The 18,637-nt window shown below is 39.0% G+C and overlaps 1 pseudogene; it reads left to right on the forward strand.

The window, feature by feature from the left end:
* Positions 1 to 2,170: 2,170 nt before the first annotated feature.
* Positions 2,171 to 3,827, forward strand: LOC140499550 (calcium and integrin-binding protein 1 pseudogene; annotated as a pseudogene).
* Positions 3,828 to 18,637: the final 14,810 nt, after the last annotated feature.

Raw genomic sequence — 18,637 nt, forward strand, 5'->3', positions numbered from 1 at the left:
AACCTTTCCCACCCCACCTATTTGTCAATTCTTTTTTCCTTCCCCAATTTCCCTTAAATTTACTTCTTCCCTCAATAGAATTAAACTTTCTGAAGGCAGAGATTGTCTATTTTTTTGTTTTGTTTTTGTAGTTCTAGTGCCTTGCACATAGTAAGTGTTCAACATTTCTTGAATTGAACTGAATTAAATGACTCTGTTGAAATGTAAGCATACTATACTATTCCTGAGTCCTGCCAGTATAACCACCCTGACATAAAAGACATTATTAAGGTTCATCTGAATTAGCCTATTCTAGCTGACTTCCCTAAAAAAAGCTTAGAAGATTGAATTTTATTTACTAATTCTCTGAATCCTTTGGAATTTGTCCTCCCAATGTCCAGGTTTCACATAAGATTATACCCAACTTCCCTGTGCTCTATCAGGAACTTCATGATGAGGTGGTGAGTTCCTTGTGTGGAGACGTGCATATCTGAACATGAAGGCTTTAAAGTCAAAAGTGAAGGGGATAAAGAAAAATCACCATCTAAATATGACCTGTTTGGTACCATAGAGAATAGTATTAGTACTAGTACTAGTACTAGTAGTAGCAGTAGAGTTGAGGTTTAGGGGTGCTCAGGACCTTAGCATTTCTGATGCTAATAAAATCCCATTTTTGGTTTAAAAATAAAATGCAAATGGAAGTAATTAATACTGCCAAGCAGTACAGTAGAAAGAACACTAGACTTCAGAGTCAGAAGACCTGGGTTTGAATCCCTGCTCTGAACTTCCTACTGGCGTGACCATGAGTCACTTAGTCAACTTAGTGAACTAGGATTTATTAAGAGTCAACTACGTGCAAAGCGATGATGATACAAATAAAGGGGAAAGAAGATAGTCACTGTTCTCAGGGGTTTTACAGCTTCCTTGAGCTTCTATAAAATAGGTTCATGATATTTATATTTATGGCAAATATGAGGAAATGACCTATTATTCTTAATGTCACCGAAAAGTTCAGATGAGACAAAAAACAGACTCTGATTTACTCCATTGCTTAAACATATGACACCTCTCTTTTTAAGTCAGGCGACTTGTTTATTTGGTATTATTTAATTAATTTCCTGTATTCAGCAAGGGGCAATGAACTAAATTCTTCCTTTCACAGCTAAGAGTGCGTGAACTTCTATAATTACGACTTGATGGTCCAGCTGTGCTATTCACTGAACCAAATTCACTGTGATTGTCTACAGGATGCTGACTGCATGGCCATTGGGAGAAGAGTTTGGTTTCCTTTCACAGTTGGCCACATGAAATTACTTGGAGGCTATTGTGTGAACAGAGACATAGCAAAGTTTATGGAGAAGCAGTGTGAGGTCTGTTGAAAGAGCACTGGACTGTTTCCTATGTTCAATCCCAGTTCTGATGCTTACAGTATGGATGATTCCATTTAAGTCAATTCACCTCTTTAAGCCTCAGTTTCTTTCCCTGCAATATTCTTCTGACCACCACATGAGTGATTTCCTTGTGTGAGTTCTCCATAAAATAGTCTTTTAGGCAAACGTGTTTGAATGTTTGACGTTTGAACAACATGGATGATTCTATTTAAGTCAATTTATCTCATTTTCTTTGTATCTCTCTCTCAAATATTTATCATCATGGATAATTTTGTATATTGTATATCTTGCAATACTGTATTTTGTATAATCATGTTTTTCTTAGTGCTTTTTATTAGACTATAAGAGATAATGTCCCACTTCTCACATATACTTGCTGTGGACAAGACACTTAATCTCTCAAAACTCCAGGCACTTCTGAAGGGTGTAGATTGCAGAAGAATTACCAGTTTGCATTGATGGAGGGAATTTCTTCCCTAGGAGTTGCCCACACCAATGAAATCAGGTCTGGAGCAAAACCAGGTCTCCAAATTCCATAAAAGCAGGGATTATAGCTTGTCTAACACTTGTGTCTCCCTCAGTTTCCAACAGCTCTATATCCAGTGGGTGTTTGTTTAACATTTGTTGAAAGAGTAGATGGATGGATAATGTTGTACTTCAAAAATAATCCAACTTGCTTTCCTGGACCCAATAGTCAATTGGAAAAAACTATGTTCCAAATTAGCCAGCATTTTATCTCCAATCATCACTTTCTTTTGGTTGTTAAGATATTCATTAGACATCAGGCATGCCATAAAAGCATGAGGAAAGGAAAACTTGTTATTTCCTTCATGCATTTTGATTATATTGGAGTCTACGATGTGGTCACTGCCACTCATTATCCAACGATCTGTCAATTTTCCTCTGCTACTCGAGAACAACAACTCTTGATGACAGAATCTAAGAGAATGGCGCAGAAGTGAAAGCAGGCCACATTCAAATGGAACAGGATGTCACAGAAACAAATACATACATACATACATACGTACATACATACACAAATACATATGTATACATACATATAGAGAGAAAAAAGTGGAGGGAGGGAGAGAGAGAGAAGAAAAAATGCATACATCAAGCATGTAATAGATGCTTTTAGGGTATATATGTGCATGTATGTGTGTATTTTCCACTGGTGAGAGCATAGTTTACTCAGTTGAAAACCTTCTTGCCTGGAATGTTATCTAATATTTCTGTTAGAAACAGAATGATGGATCTTGGGACTTGACACATACACTTGTAAAATCTAGTTGTTACATCAATGCTTAATTTTCCAACATCAGAATTGTGAAGAACTATGTAATTGTAAGGGAATTTAGATTTTACCTAGTCTAACTTGCACCTAAACAGGAATCCCTGACAATGACCAACCAGCCTTTGCTTTAAGACCTGTACGGGAGTGGGGAAGTTTTTGCTACATGAGACAGGAGTTGGTGGAGTTCCTCAATGAGGACAGGCAGGCAGAAGGAGGTTATCCTCATTGCTGGGTCTGAACTCAGAAAGGCCTGAGATAAAATCCAACCTCAGACACTTGACCCTGGGCAAGTCACTTAAATCTCTGACTCAGTTGCAAAATGTAGATGGTAATAACAGTACCTCTCACCCAGAGATGTTGTAAGGATCAAATGAGATAGTATTTGTAAAGTTTTCAGCATACTGCCTGGCACATAGTAGGCACTGAATAAATTCTAGGTCTCTTCCCTTTACCCAGTCAGTTTTCCAAGGAGTTGCTAATACTATTGTTGTTATTTAGTTGTTTTAGGGATTTTCTTGGCAGAGACGCCAAAGTGGTTTGCATTTTCTTCGCCAGCTCATTTTACAGATGAGGAAACTGAAGCAAACAAGATTAAGTGACTTGCTCCGGGTCACACAGCTGAATAGGGATTTGAACTCAGGTCTTTCTGACTCCAGGCCTGGCACTCTATATACTACCACACCTAGGTGCTTGACAAAGGAGCAGGAATTAGTGTTCCTGACAAATCAGGAGATAATCGTGATCCACAAGAGCTCTTGCTCAGGATTCTTCAGAGGGCAGTATAATCTCTGAGCAGATCCTAAATCTTCCAGAGCTCAAAATTCACCCCTACAAGGACTGTGTTTGCTGTGAGTTCTCTAGCATTGAAGACTTTCTGGACTTCCTCAGTGTTCAGTGACACAGTAAGTGTCCCTGATAGGAAGTCCCTCTAGGCCTTCCTCGTCTTTGATTTTGATGATATGGCATCTTGGAAAAAGAAGGCCTGAAGCAGCTAGTGAACCATCTCAGCAGAGAGGGGCAAGATGCTCAACTCAGCAACTGAGATAAAGTAGCAAATGAGAATAGTCTGGTATTCACAAGGATGGCACCATCAACTCCTCAGAGTTCTAGCATGTCTTTCCTGTTCACCTGACTTCTCCAGCTCCTTAAGATTATCTGAATGATGGATACTTGCAGTGTCTGGTCCTAGTACCTGACTTGGAGAAATGCTGTCCTCTGGTGCCAAGCTGAACCAATCTAATCCTTCCTTTTAATGGATTTAGTCTGTTTAAGCTGCTTTGAAAGTGAAAGGAATCTTCACAGAAGAACCAGATTGCCTAGCCAATGCTGAAATTGATAAGGCTTTTGGATAGCTCTAGAAAAGGAAGCCCTTCCTAACATTGCTTATTCCTGTTAATAGGGTACAAACTTCCTGAAGACATGATGACAATGATGATGACAGCTAGTATTTATACAGCACTTGAAGGTTAGCAAAATATTTTACAAATTTATCTCATTTGATCCTCACAACAATCTTGGGAGGTAGGTGCTATTATTATCCCCATTTTACAGATGGGAAGCCTGAGGCAAATAAGGGTTAAGTAACTTAACCATGGTCACACATTTAGTATGCGCCTGAGGTTGGATTTGAACTCAGGGCTTCTTGACTACAGGTCCTGTGCTCTATCCATTATAAGACTCATCAGTAATGTATAATCTTAAGGATTTGCCTGGGGGCAGTAAGGGATAAGTGGCCATGGTTGTGTAATTAATCTGTGTTAGATGCAGGATTTGAACCAAGTTTTCCTGACTCCAAATTTCACCCCCTGTCCACTAAAATAAATAGGAAATCTGACCACAAAAGTCCATATGTGGTCCAACTGGCTATAGTATAGAAAACTGCTACCTTCTCCAGTAGCATTGACCTACTATGAATATTTGCAAATTACAAAGTCTTTAATGTTATTAAATGGGATTATAATAAATCCAAGTTGAAAATATTTGCTTATGAAGATATTTCAAGAGATTGTTTGAAATACTTTTAATGAAGTTGTAATGTCTTTTTACTATTTTCAGGATGACCTCTCTCTTTCTTCTTCCATTCTTATTTTTTCCCTTTCCTTTTTCTTTTTCTTCCTGCCTTTCTCTCTTTGTCCTCCCTTTCCTTTTTCTCTTGAGCTCTCTCGATGTCACTCAGTCTCTTGGTGAACTATCCTAGCAGGTGCAGCTATACAACCTTGGAACAGCATGTCCTAAGAGCAGAAAAGAAAGGGCTCCCATCTATCAACAGCCCTGATGTTAAAATGTTAGGATCCTGGGCTTTGGGCCAGTATCTTCTTATAATCTGAGGCCTCATAATATTTCAGATGACTGGATTTCCATGAGAATGACAATCTATTTTGAACCCCCTTTGTTGTAAGTTTTGTAAAGATTATTGATGGTGTGGAAATCCTTAAAAAGAGAATGGATATAAGATTCTGGGTAGTCATTAAAATACACATACAAAGTAAAAGCTAACCCCAATTGAAACCAAGTGTGTTGGATAATTTAAGCAAATGTCCCCACAGCATCTAGACTCCATGTATATACATTGTCCTTGTTACTTAACAGCTGTGTGGGGTTTGCCTTTTCTTTACATGTTTCATTCGATGATAATGGATGCCTGCACTTAGCTTCCAAATACTGATTGCTATTTGGGGATGGAGTTATTGGATCTGCTCCAGTCATGTGGAATCTATTTTGGACCCATCATGTCACACTTTAACTCTAAAATGTGCCTATTGGTGAAGGACTCTGTTTATCATTTTCTGGGGCTTGGACTTACACAGAATGTGCAGTTCTGTCCTCCCACTATCCCACTATTCTTTTACTCCAAAGCATTCTTTCAGGCTCCAAGAATTCCAGCTACAGAAGCATCAGAAAAGATTTGCAGAACTTTTGTGAAATGGCACTTTATTGTGTCCACTTCCCTCCATATTTCACCCCCCCCCCCATTTACTCAAAGCTTCCTTTCTTCTCCAGTTTTAAGTGGTCTTTTCCCAGGAAGTTTTCCATGTGGACAATAAGGCAGCGATTTATGCTGGTTCCACATAACAGATGTCTAAGTCATTAGAAGGGACCCAGGTTTAGATCTTAGAGTCATAGATTTAGAGCTGGAAGGTACCTTAGAGGTAAAATCTAACCCTCTCGTTTTGCAGATGAGGTAATTAAGAGTCTGGGAGGTTACCCCAAGTCACACAAGTAAGGACTTGAGGCATGATTCAAACCCAGGTCTTTCTGATTCCAGTTTCAACCCTCCTCCATGGTATCTCTCAGTTGCCAATTCAGTAGACAGGATCTAAAATTGTGTAAGGTAGCTTGCAAAGGGTAGCCAAGTATATTCAGTGATTGACTTAGTGTTCTAAGTCAGACAATCCTGATAGGCATATTAAGAAGTGAGAAGAGGGTGAGATAGGATGAGAAAGAGGAGAAAGCAGAGGAGAGGAGAGAAAGGAAGGGGAGAGAAGAGGATGGAGAGAAAAGATAGGAAAGGGGAGGAGAGGACAAGAAAGGAGAGAAGAGAGAAGAAGAAAGAAGAGAGGACAGACAAGGAGAGGAAAGAAAAAGAAAGGAGCACAGGAGGAGAGATGATTAGCCAAGAAAGAAGTGGGTAGGTCTCACCTAAATGTCAATAAAATAATTAAATTGGCAAGGAAGGGAAATCCATATAGTTAGTATAAAGCTATACTAGCCAAACCAAAAACTTTGAGCTTTAGGAAAAATATACATATATATTTAACAGGAGATACTTCCATTATGTTTGAGTACTAGGCAACTAAACATATATCCCTGTAACTGTTCATATTTGAATATGTCATTCTGTCATGATACAAGCATAGATTTATTGCATTTTGGAATCAACGATCCCATACTTGATATTTCTCTGTGTCCAAATAGCCATGTCATGCTCATCTCAAAGAGGTTTTAGCCATGTATTTGACTATGTATAGTCCAACGTGATCCAACCTGGTGGTCAGGCAGCCCATCCAATGCCTGCCTTCCTTGATGGATAAATGGTGCTCAATATGCTTATCACTCATGACTTTTGGTAGAATTCTTTATACATTATTATGGTCTCATAAAGAGTTTTATCCATCTTTTTTGCCATTGACAATGAGTGACCATAAGTTTCTACTGTTTGTATTTCGCAGAAGACCATCCTCATGCATAGATCAGCACTTTGGAGTTAAATGACTGCCTGATTTCAATAGTTGCTTCTTCATCTGTCTGTGTTGCAGAAATTCAGCTGAAACAATTTGAAGACGCTTTTTTCCTTCTGCCTATTTTCTGTCCATCGGGTCATTTTGGTGGAATATATTATTAAGGTACATATATCATATAGTTGCTCTCCAAGCCATCCATATATAGTCTGAATCTCCTGTGCTGTGTTCACTTTTCATTCATTTTATCTCCTTAAATGCCATTTATTAAGCTGAACATTCTAGTAGCTTCTACAATTTCCCTGCAGGTCTGATGTGGCCTTTATCTAACACCAGTCTATAAGACTGCTTTTTCAACGAAACTTGGGTTTTCCATGTACATTGACATTGAGGGATAGAGATTTAAGGCTATAATACCACAGAACCAACTTTTGTTAGCCAGGCCCTGGGATTATGCAAAATTTAGCTAGTCAAGTCAACAAACATTTATTGAGCCCCTACTGTGTGTTAGAAACTGTGCTGAGTGAGGACCGTATAAAATACAGTCCCAGCCCTCAAGAAACTTAACACCTAAAAGAAAACACATGAGAAAATAACATATAAAGCGTAAGTCCCCTAATAGTGTTTTTTCTATGAATTGGTGTAGCCACTTTGGAAAAGAAACTAGAATTATGCTTTAAAAGTGAATAAAATATCCATACCCTTTAACTCAGAGATCCTTCTGATAGGCATACTGACCTATGAAAAGAAATGTTTAAAAATATGTATATGTATATATATATGTGCATATATGTTTATATATATACATATACATACATACATATATACATATGCAAATTTATATATTGTAGATACAAATTTATATATATTGTATATACATATACAAACATTCAGGCATGTATACATGTGCATAGCATTTTTTGTGCAAAGAATTGGAAAAAAATAGATTCCCATCATTTGGGGCATGGCACATGAATGTAATAGAATATTATTATTCTGTAAGAAATAATGAATATGAAGAATGTTGAGAAGCCAGGGAAAGCCTTTATAAACTGATTCAAAGTGAAGTAAGTCAAATCAGGAAAACAGTAGACATCATGAGAACAAAAATATAGATAAAAAGAGCGACAACAGATTTAAAACTTAAGCCGCAAAAATTATAATGAAATTTCCAAAAAAGACATATGAGAATATATTTTCTTCCCTTCATTTCCAGAGAGGCTATAAGTGTCTACCAGCAAATAATGTTGAAATTGAAGAGTAGTTTGGCTCTGCTTCCCCATCCTCCTAGTTTAAAAAGTCTTTGTTACGAGGGATGGCTCTCTGGGAGGGTGATGTAGAAAAAACTGTATATGTGTATATATGTCTCTAACACACACACACATACACACATTTAAAATAGATCATTTTATATAAAGTGCTTTAAGGTTTGCCAAGTATTTTAGACACATTATCCAATTGTATCCATTTGATCCTTATAACAATCCCAGGAAGTAAGCACTATCCCTATTTTATAGATGAGAAAACTGAAGCTCAGAGAGGTCAGGGTCCAATACCTAATGATGGATTTAAATCCAAGTCTCTAAATCCAAATCCAAGCAGACTCCAAGTCCAATACAATTCACTTAATGCCTCAACACGCATTTATTAAGTGCCTACTGAGTGGAGAACTTGTGTAGGGCAGGTGATCACATGGTGACCATAAGAAGCAATACAAGGACACTCTTAAGGTCTCTCTCAAGAACTTTGGATTGGACTGTGGGACATGGAAGACACTGGCACAGGACCGTTCAGCATGGCTTGCCCACATCAGAAAGTGTGCTGTGCTCTATGACCAAAGTAGAATTGAAATAGCACAAGGGAAATGTAGGATGTGCAAATTTGGAGTAACCACTCCAAATGTTCACAAGGTCTTTCTCTGCCCAGTCTATGGAAGAGCATTCTGAGCTCTTATTGGTCTGATCAACCACAATCGTACACATTGAAACTTCACTTTATTACAGTGATGTCATTTCAGTCCTCTTAAAGGACAACAACCAACCACTGTGCAAAGTGATGGGGATAAAAAGAAAAAAAAAAAGAAACAATTCTTGACCTTTGGGGAACTTACATTTTATTTGAGAGACAACGTATGTACATATCAGTATACACAAGATAAATACAAAATGTATAAGGTATATATAAAAAATTAAAGTAATGGGTTAAAGTAGGGAAACCATCTAGGGGCTTTGGGGGTGGGAGGCGTTGGAAGATTATTAAAGGATTTCTGAAGAAAATAATGATTAAAGAAGATAATTAAAGGTTCCAAGTCAAGTCAACAAGAATTGAAGTGACTTTTATATGACAGGAGCTTGCTAAATACTGGGAATAAAAAGAAAGGTTCAGACATAGTCTCTGCCCTCAAGGAGCTTACAATATGCAAATAGCTACCTACAAATAAGATATGCTAGATATAGGTATATACTGTACACACACACACACACACACACACACACACACGGATATTCATACAGACCCATATTCACATGCAGGATAAATTGGAGATAATCACAGAGGGAAGGCCCTAACATTATCATTTTCTCTTCATTCTTGAAGAGAATCCATGATATCAGGAGGGTGCTATCTTGACTTGCAAGTGAATTGAATTTAAGTGAGGCAGTGCTGTGCAAAGTCACCAGCCTCACTCTCTCCTCTAGAGTCACCAGAGTCCAGTGGCAAGACACAGGTCAGGATGACTGGTGATGACCAAGAATGCAAGGGAAGACTTTGCATTCTTACTCAAGTTCTTACTCAGGTTTCAATTTGTCTGAGGCAACACCCATTCAGTGATTAAAAGCTAGGTAAGAATTGAAGCAAAAGATGGCTTGGTTTGTCTTCATAAAAGATTCTCCCTGGGAAGGGAAGACCTTCAGAGTTTCAGAGAAATGAGGAAAGGCTTCTTGCAGAAGGTGGGATTTTACCTGAGGCTTGAAGAAAATGAGGGAAGCCATGAGGGAGAGGTGAGTATAGAGAGAGTATATTCCAGCCAATGCAAAGCTATAGGTATGCTGAATTTCTTCCCTCTTGTGCTCTAGGTTTTGATTTGCATTAAGCCCTTGAATGTAGACCAGATTTTCTTGTTGTTTCAACTGGAGATTCAAGCTTCATATCATCACCCAGTCTCTACAGTCTGGTGAGACAATTGTTTATTTTTATTTTTTTGGTGGGGGGGAAGGGAGGAGGAGCAGACGAAAAGGAGAATAGAGATTTTTCAGAATTAGGGATCTAATTTTGTAAGGCGTGATTTTCTGTTATTTATTTTTTTAATTTTTGTTTTTGCTGTGGGTGTCCTTTGAAACAGTAAATTGGGTGACATCTTGTTAAGGGACTAGCCCAAATGGGATGTGGCATGATGGACAAGACATGTATTTGAAATGATGGAGAGGCTCTCATTAAATTGGTACTCCTCACCATCTGGGTCAGACTTCTGACATTGGGGTTGGACTCCCTTTCGGTTCACGAGCCGAAGAACTGACTGTAATTTGTTAGCTATTGTGACTAAAAGGCAAACATTTCTTAGTCACATTCACAGGAATTTTGAGACTAACCACAATCTCAGGACCCAACAGTGAGAAAACTCTTTCCAGCTGGCCCACTGTACTTGATGACCCAGTGAAGGAGGAGGGCTCTGACAAAGCTGCCAGTCTGTGTGTTGTGGACCTGGAAGTTTGCCATTGGAAACAGTGCAACTTTATCACTTGACTTCAAGAAAAGGCTTCCCTTGTGGCATATGGAGACAATATACAGCGCAGGACCTGCTGAGGAAGTCCCCCATCCCCCTCCCCTTCTGGAGAAGAGCTGGCTGGATCCTGCTTTAGGTGAGGAATGGAATTCAAGAGGCAAAGAGAAAAGAGACCTCAGTAGAGAAATTTCAATTGCTTACTGCCAAAAATTAAAGTACAATAGAGGTACACTTGTGGCTTTGCATTTACCCATAAGAAGGGATTAAATAAAAGTAACCATCCCACAACCAAGCACCAACTCAGCCATTGCTCACTACCAGGGTAATGACTTTCAGAGAAGTTCCCTCAGGGCTTGCTGTAATAGTATACAGAAGAGTACCACCTACTTTTACTGGCATTATTTAACAGCATCAAATGCCCCCTTTGGAATGCAGTTGGATTTCCCTTGGGTCCCCCAGAAGGAGAAGGCCCAGGTTCTTAGTTCATGCTTTGCAACCATATTTAAAAAAGAGAGAAATGACTGTGGAGAAGGGTCCCAGCTTCCTCACCACCCTAGGGACAACGGCTGCTGACTAACTGTTACCAATGGACAGGTAAGTCCAAGAGCCACGTGAAAGCAGCATTTCCTGGACCAAATTCTAGCCAAGGAAGCTCCCTGTGGAGATGCAGCCCGGCACTTGCATCTGCAAGAGCAGGAGCCACAGCTACTGAAGAGAGGGAAAAGAAAGCTCTCACTATCAAAGTTCTTGGCATTATCAGAAGGTTCAATACCCAAAACTGATATGATTTTATTGGGAAATGACATCAAAGAAGATTCATTACCATTCCCTTCCTGTTGCATCCTATAGCTCTTGAGGCCTTTCCATCTGACTTGCAATTGAAGCGGGAGTTGTCTCTCCCATAAGACTCCTTGGGAGCATGAGCTGTCTTCAATTTGTACCCCCAATATCTTACACAGTGTTTTGCACATAGTAAGTGCTTAATAAATGTTTTTTAATTCATCCACTTGTTGACTCCTAGACTTAGAGATGAAAAAGAGAACTTAGAGATCAATCTCCTTATTTTACAGAGGTGATTGTTGAAGAAGTGACACCAGTAAAGTAATATTGACTAAGATCACATTGGTAGTAAGTATTCTAGGCAAGATTTGAACTCAGGTGTTCTGATTCCAGAACCAGTGCTTTTCCTACTATATCTTCCTGTCTCAGTCCACCAAGAAGTAGCATTTCTGGGTCATAAAACCACTAAAACCCCAAAGTGTGAAGGACCTAAGAGACCATCTTGTTCAGATCTTTACTCGGAACTTGAATCTTTTCTACTGTATCTCTAGGAAGTGTTCATGCTGTATGTACTTGAAGACTTCCAGAGTCCAACATCACACCTTCTTCCAAAGAAGTCCATTGCATTTTTGAACATATCTAATTGTTAGAAAGTTCTTCCAGCTATGGGGCTAAAATACATAATGTCTGCTCTGTTCAATGGACCTATTTCTGCCCTCTATTCTGTCATGGCAATGAACTTCTTAAAATGTAGGGCCATTAAGTGGAAAATGTATACCAATCAATAAGTCAGCAAGCATTTATTAAATCCTTACTATGTGCCAAGATCTTTAGATTCATCAATTTAGAATAGACCTGTCACCTCTCTGCTAGTATAATAGATAGATTCATAGATCTAGTGCTAGAAAGAACTTTACAGGTCATTTAATCCAACACCCTCATTTTACACATGAGGACATTGAGGACCAAGTGTTAAAGGTTTCAGTCCAGTCCTTCTTCCAAAATCTTACAAATAGTATCCCAAGAATTGAAAAGTTATTTCTTCAAAGTTAAGTGATTTGCACCGGATTGTCTAGCCAATATGCATACTGTAGGTATGTATATATGTGTGTATGTATATAATATATATGTTGTATGTATATATATGTGTGTATGTATGTGTATGCATATACACATATACCTGTAGTATGTATTATATATGTGGACATATACATACAACATACATACAGTAATAGAACTGGGATTTGAATTCATGTCCCATTAACTCTAAGTTCATTGCCTTTTTTCACATGAGGGAACTCCTTCCCCAGGCCATTAAATCTCAATAGAATTAAAACCCAAGGAAAAATCATAAGGTAAGAGGAAAGGGGGAAACATAAGTAAGGTAAGAGAATGTGGGGAAAGAGTCGGAATTTGGAATTGTGTTTGTTGTTCATTTTCGAAGAAGACCATGCCATCAGAGAAATGATGACATGACTTGCACTTGACTTTGTTTTGAGTGAGGGAGGGCTGTGCAAGGTCACCAACCTCACTTTCTCCTCCTGAATCATCTGGATTCAGTGACCAGATATTCATCAGGATGACTGGAGATGACCCAGCATGCAATAGGAGACCTTGGCCTTTTTAGGCTAGACCTTTTCATGTACTCACTGAGTGAATAGGCTTCTTTAAGAAGTAGTCAGGGAATGGACCTTTTAATGAGCAAAAGAAAAAAAAATAACAAAATCAAGCTGGGAGGGAAAGAGAAACTATTACTATTGATAATCAGTCTAAGTCAGTCATTAAGTGGAGCTGAGACAGGGACTTATTGTTGGTCAACCTCTGGGTTTCAAAGTGCACTGGGTTTAAGGTTTGGGAAAAATGATAGAAGGAAGAAAGGAAGGAAGGAAGGAAGGAAGGAAGGAAGGAAGGAAGGAAGGAAGGAAGGAAGGAAGGAAGGAAGGAGGGAAAGAAGGAGGGAAGGAGAGAGGGAAGGAAGGAAGATGTATTGGAATAACAGCTTTGTTAACAGCCCTGAGATCTTGAAATATTCAGTATTCTTTATTAGACTGTTTTTTGGGAAGGATTGGAGTGTTGCATGGAGATTGACAAGGGACAAGGATTTTAATACTTAAGGAATTTTTCAGTTAATGATTGTAGTCCTTCCCAGGCCTCAAGCTTAATCAGATATTGACTACAATGGGAAAATACATTAGGATCTCTGAGGCCAACAATGACTGAGGTAGTATGAGTAGCTCTCCCAGGAATTCCTGGATCCCAAACAATTGACTCGACTGTTTCCCACACTTTCAAGCAAACATGGGGAGATCCGGTGAACAGAGGGCAAAGGGAGATGGGAGGTTTAACTAGAGAAAACTGACTCCCCAGTTTCACCATCAGGTCCCTTCCCAACAAGGGGGCAGGGCCAGAGGAGGGCATAAGGAAGAAGTGTTTAAACAACAGATCCTCAAGTAGGCTGGGGAGGAGGTATGTCTGGAGACATTCCTTAATTGCCCCTTCAATGCCCAAGATAGGTGGAGGGGCAGATAGGGCCAGAGTAGTTAGTTAAAACAGAGAACTTAGCCATATTAAAGTGGGCAACCTTACCTTCAGCCTCAATTTTTGTCCAGGGCTTGGGGAGAGAGGTGGAGAAAGTAGGAGCGATGCCAGATCCCAGGCTTTCCTATCCTTTCGAGTCTTGAGAAGACTGGAGGACAGGGTACTGGGGGCAGCTCCACCACGTTTCCAACATTGGGGCCAATCCTTCCTCGAATGTCCCTTCTGATCCCATGAACATGATTCCACTGATGTTGGTTCCTGGGGCTCCCTTTGGGGAGGGCATGTTGGAGGGGCACTCCTTGGATCAGCGACCCTCCTTGTGGCATCAAAAGCAGGTTTTCCCACTGCCCAAGTAGTCAGACTTCCTCCAAGCATTGTATCTGGCCGCTTGTTTCAAGGGGAAAGAGTAAAGAGAAAAGAAGGCAAGGAAGGAGAACATGTCATTGTGTGATGCTGGAAACACAAAGGTAATTGGAATACAATCATGGGGATCATAGAATTTGGAGCTGAAAGGGACCTTTTCCAATTATTGTTGTCAATCGTTTTACCTGTGATAGATGCCTCCTCGTTAAAGGTGACCATGTCCTGGAGGGCTTCCTTGCCAGAAAGAGAGGCAGACATTTTAATCTGAAAAATGGAAGAATTGTGAGTTGTGAATGGGTGGCAATTTAACAGTAAAATGGAAAGATGGAATGAAATCCTTTACCAATGAATACATAGACTAGCATACAAGCAATATGGAAAATTTTAAAGGTTGCTATGGACTCTTTGTGACCTCTGAACTCATTTTCACTCTGTTAAAATATATATCTGTATCCTATCCAGTTGCTTTCGTAACAGCTCATTATAAAAACTCAGCTTCTTGGAGAAGAATAAAAAGGGCTTATACTTATTTCCGAAACAGAATTCTAGGGTCACTTTGGGTTTTAGGGCCCCCTATGCTGTACCTGTCTTTGAGGAGAGCATGCTGGCAATGATTTCAGGTGGTTCCTTTGGTATCTGCCCTGAAATTGAGTTCGTGGGAAAGACAACATGAATGACAAGGGCAGGTGATGTTTGCTCAGGTGCCCTGCTGGGGCCCTTCACTTAGGTTTTCAAATTAAAGTGAGCTGTAGCCCCCATGCTGGCTCTTGCCTCCCAAATGCAGGCACTGAGTCACTTCCATGCTAAGTAGTTGAAATGTACATATTAGCAAATACAAAAGGTTAAGGGTCTCAGTTCAGTCCCTGTCTTTCAGAATTTCATAGGCAAAATCCCATCCTGTACAATGAAAAATATTTACAGTAGTGAGGGAGGAAGTTAACAGTGTAGTACCCTCGAGCTTTAGATTTGAACATTTCCCAAACTTTGTGTACTTTTCAGTATATAATTTTCACATTTTTTATTTTAATTTTTAGTTTTAATGTTCATGTAGGAAAGTGGGGAAAAAAGTCAGAAACCACAAATATTTCACATAAAGTCATTTCACTTAACTAACATTGTTAGAGCTATGTAGTTATGAAGGATTTTTGAAAACAGAGTTGGGTTGATGTCCTAAAGAAAGACACCATTTTCCCATTTCCCCGTATCATTTGAAATCTGAAAAAAGAAACAGATAATATCAGGAAACTGCTGAGCACCACCTACAATTTGCTGCCCTGGGTTCCCCTGGGATATCGGACTACCCTTAAATTAGTTTTTTCCCCTGACTCTGGATCAATTCAAGGAATGCTACTATCAAAAGTTTTGACCTTTCATTACAAATTCCTCCAACAAAATTTAAAAATAATAAGGAAGTTGGGGGCAAGAGGCAGGGAATAGATTGCTGTTGTCAAAATATGGCTCACCTATGGGAGCTAGGTTGTGCAGTGGATAGAGTGTTGGGCTTGGAATCAGGAAGTATCATCTTCCTGAGCTCAAATCCAGCCTCAGACACTTATTAGCTGCATGGCCCTGGGCAAGTCACTTTTTTTGCCTCACTTTTCTCACCTGTGAAATGAGTTGGAGAAGGAAATGGGAAACCACTTCAGTATCTTTGCCAAGAAAGCCCAAAATAGATCATGAAGAACTGGACATGACTGAAATGATTGAACCAAAACAACATTGCTCAATATTCAAGTTACTGAGTGACAGTCATCTTTGTCTAGATTGGACTCAACATCTTGTACTTCCGTGCTATTAGATTGTGGCCTCTTTGAGAAGAAAGACTCTTGCTTTAGAGCCCTTCACAGAACAGGAACTGGACTTAGGATTTCCCTGGTAGCAGAGCTCCTAAACGAAGAAACTACTTCTGTCAATGCAAGATAGCATTTTCTCTACAATTCGTAATCTTAGAGAGTTGCTTTTCTCAAAGAAGGGTTAAGTGAGTCACCTAGGGTCACAAACCAGTATTTGGCAAAGGCCCCACCTCTATCTAATAGATTAATTTATTAATTTAATAAACATGTTAAATTAAATATGTACTCTAGACCATGCATGTGGAGCTACCTGGAATAATGGATAGAGAAATGGACTTGGATTTATAAATTCAAATTTGAACTAGTTTCAAGTCCGGCATCTGACACTTGATATCTACATGAATATGGACTAGCCAACTGATTTTTCCTAGGCCTCAGGTGATTCTATGAGACTTATCTGAAGTTAGAGGGTGGGTTGTTATATCTGTTAGTTGAGAGAATTCCTATACTGAGAGCTTCCCATGGTGAGGAAATCTACTGATATATTCTTCTATGAAAAACAGATTTTACTAGACTCCAGGGTATATACAAAGATACAATACTTGCCCTCTACCCTCTATAATGTCAAATCCAGTGCACTATATACTATAGGTGCTCAGTAATTGTTGAATAAATTGAGGATTGGTTCTCAGAAAAACTAATGTAGATGGCACAAATAATTCTGTGCTTTTTTATGTTGTCATGCTGAGAAAGAATTTTCCAGAAGCAAAGTCCCAGATTGGCCATCCTACCCTTCTTAATGTATACTTTGTCTAACCCGCCGAGATATTTCAACAGATCTCTGATTACATGATGGTGAGTGTCTATTCTATTGGTCTAGCTCCTCCCTTCCAAGGCTTCTCTTCCATCCCGTGCAACTCTTATCTGTCACCTTCCACAGATGTTCCATAGAAGATCTGTTCAATGTATGGGAGGCCTTCTTTGTTGTCACTGTTATTATTTGTTTGTTTTTGGCTTTTGTTATTTCACTAGCATCAGTTTAGGCTTTAGGCACCAGTGAAGAAATTGAGTACCCATGCTTTACTTGGATTATCTGTCTTGCCATACATGGACAGCTTAAAAGATGTCAACAGTTTTCAGAAAATGAAATGCAAATGATCAATGATGAAATAATTTATTGTACAAATCAACATACAAATTAAAAAGAGAGGCACTTCTATGGTGAATAGAAGGCTGGACCTAGAATGAGAAAGAATTGAGTTCAAATCTAGGCTCAATCACTTACTAGCTATGTGACCATGGGCAAGTCACTTAATCTTTATTCACCTCAGTTTTCTAATCTGTAAAATGGACAAAATAATAGCCCTTAGTTCCTGGGTTATTGTGAGGATACAGTGAGATACCATTTACAAAGTGCTTTGCAACCCTTAAAACACTATATAATTGCTAACTATTATGAAAGCTCAGGGGTTCAACTCACACCTAGAAAAAGGGCAGAGATGATACAAGACAGAAATAGTATTGGAGGGGTTGTGGAAAAGCAGAAACACTTATGGACACGATGGACATGTGAGGGAGCTCTGGAGTGGAGCTTGCCACTTTTCTGATAAGCAATTTGGAAATAACATGGCTAGACTGTTTATATACTTTGGCCCAGAAACAGGAAGTCAAAGGTAGAGAGAAAGGCACAATGCAGAACAAAATATTTACAGCAGTATTTTTGGGAGTGCGGGGCAAGACAAACTCTGGGAAAAAGTGGGTGTCCATTAATTGAGAAAAACCTGATCAAATTATGGTATATGAATATGATGCAATGTTGCTGCAGTGGAAGAACTGAAAACTATAAAGGATTCTGAGAAATTTGAGAAGATTTACATGTACTGATGCAGAGCAAAATAAGGCAAACCAAGAAAATAAGTTGTATTGTCAAGGTAATATAAAGGAAAACTACCCAAAAACATCAGAACTTACATCAATTCATTGATTCATATTTATTCCAGAAGACTGATGAGATATCAGCTAGATGACTCAGTGCCCAGAGTGCTGGGCTGGGAGTCAGAAAGACTTGACTCAGACAAATCTTGTCTCAGACACTTGCTAGCTTGGTGACCCCAAGCACATCTCTGTCCTTCATTTTCCTCCTCTATAAAATCAGAATAAGAATAACACTTACCTCCTTCCAAGGTTGTTGTGAGCATCCAATAAGAGAACATGTGTAAAGTGCTTTGCAAACCTTAATACACTAAATGGTAACTATTATTATTTTCCTCCTTTTTGTAGGGAAGAGGTAGACTGCGAGTATGGAATGAGACACATGCCATCACATATGATCAATAGACCGCCTTATTTTTTTAACTGTATATATTTGTTATAAGAACAGACTATTGTGTTTGAGGAGGTGACTCTGGGATATTTTAGGGATGTCTATAAAAAAGGCATCAATAAAACATTTTAAAAATGATCAACATGCCTTCTTTTCCAGTTCATATATGTCCCTGCTTATGGATTTTTTTAAATGGTGAATTAAATAGCATGGAGGAGTTAGAGGACATTATAGATCAAAGGTTTTAATTTTACTTCACGTAAGCAGATACATAACT

The sequence above is a fragment of the Notamacropus eugenii genome, chromosome 1, assembly GCF_028372415.1.
Source record: "Notamacropus eugenii isolate mMacEug1 chromosome 1, mMacEug1.pri_v2, whole genome shotgun sequence".
In the NCBI taxonomy this organism is placed as follows: domain Eukaryota; kingdom Metazoa; phylum Chordata; class Mammalia; order Diprotodontia; family Macropodidae; genus Notamacropus; species Notamacropus eugenii.